The sequence below is a fragment of the Ceratotherium simum genome, chromosome 33, assembly GCF_057802395.1.
Source record: "Ceratotherium simum simum isolate JZ-2026a chromosome 33, ASM5780239v1, whole genome shotgun sequence".
NCBI classification, from domain to species: Eukaryota; Metazoa; Chordata; class Mammalia; order Perissodactyla; family Rhinocerotidae; genus Ceratotherium; species Ceratotherium simum.
The window spans coordinates 9200816-9201711 of NC_141932.1; positions in this window are offsets into that span (position 1 = coordinate 9200816).

The following is an 896-nucleotide window of genomic DNA, read 5'->3' on the forward strand; positions in this document are numbered from 1 at the left end:
AGTGGCTGTTCAGAGAATGTAAACAGAACATGCAGAACATCTCCTTCAGAGTGACAAATACGTTAAAACAGTAATTGTAATGTAATAATATATAACTATCACTTAAATACTTATGTGGTTGAAGTTTGTCTAATCCCTGCAGTGGAGGAGTTGAGAATTCATGTCATAATAAGCAGCAGGTACTGAAACATTCTGGATATTATGGAGAAGTCTTTGAGTGTGTAGCTTAAATCCATCACAGTAAATTGCCAGGTATGAACTAGGCGTAACATTGTTAAAAGGTGCATGGAAATGGAACAGCATATAGCAGGTCATCACTGAATCTGAAGACAATAGCGCTAGAGGGGAAATTCAATCAGTGAGCAAAGCCTTTGGGAGCCTGTTATGAGTTGTGTACATTATGTTCTTAGAGAGGTGGTAGTCATTTACTTGAAATAGAGTTTTATGAAGGGAGATGAGCATGTTTAAACCTTTTCAGGTAAAATGGCCAGATTGATCTGTAGTGGGTCAAAAGAGAGCAAAAATTACATTTTAGCTGATTATTAAGCAACATCAGGTGAGTGTGATAATTTTAAAGATGTGAGTTGCATGGAATTGGGATCTGTCGAAGGCAGAGTTTTGTCTTTGTGAAAATGATATGGACATATGGCAAGAAAGAAGTTTGTAGTTTCTCAGTCCTGTCTCTTAAGTTTTGAAATTAGTTTATGGTTTAGACTTCCATTAAATTTGGAGCAATGTATGGAGCTCCATTTGAAAGGGGAAGACATAAATCCATTCTGTTTATGTGGCATTTCTGTCCCTTCGATTTTCAATGTACAAAGTGGATATTTCCTCAATTTTAGGAAAGATTTTTGTATAGTTTTGTATGTATTTACATTCTTAAACTGAAGAAAGTA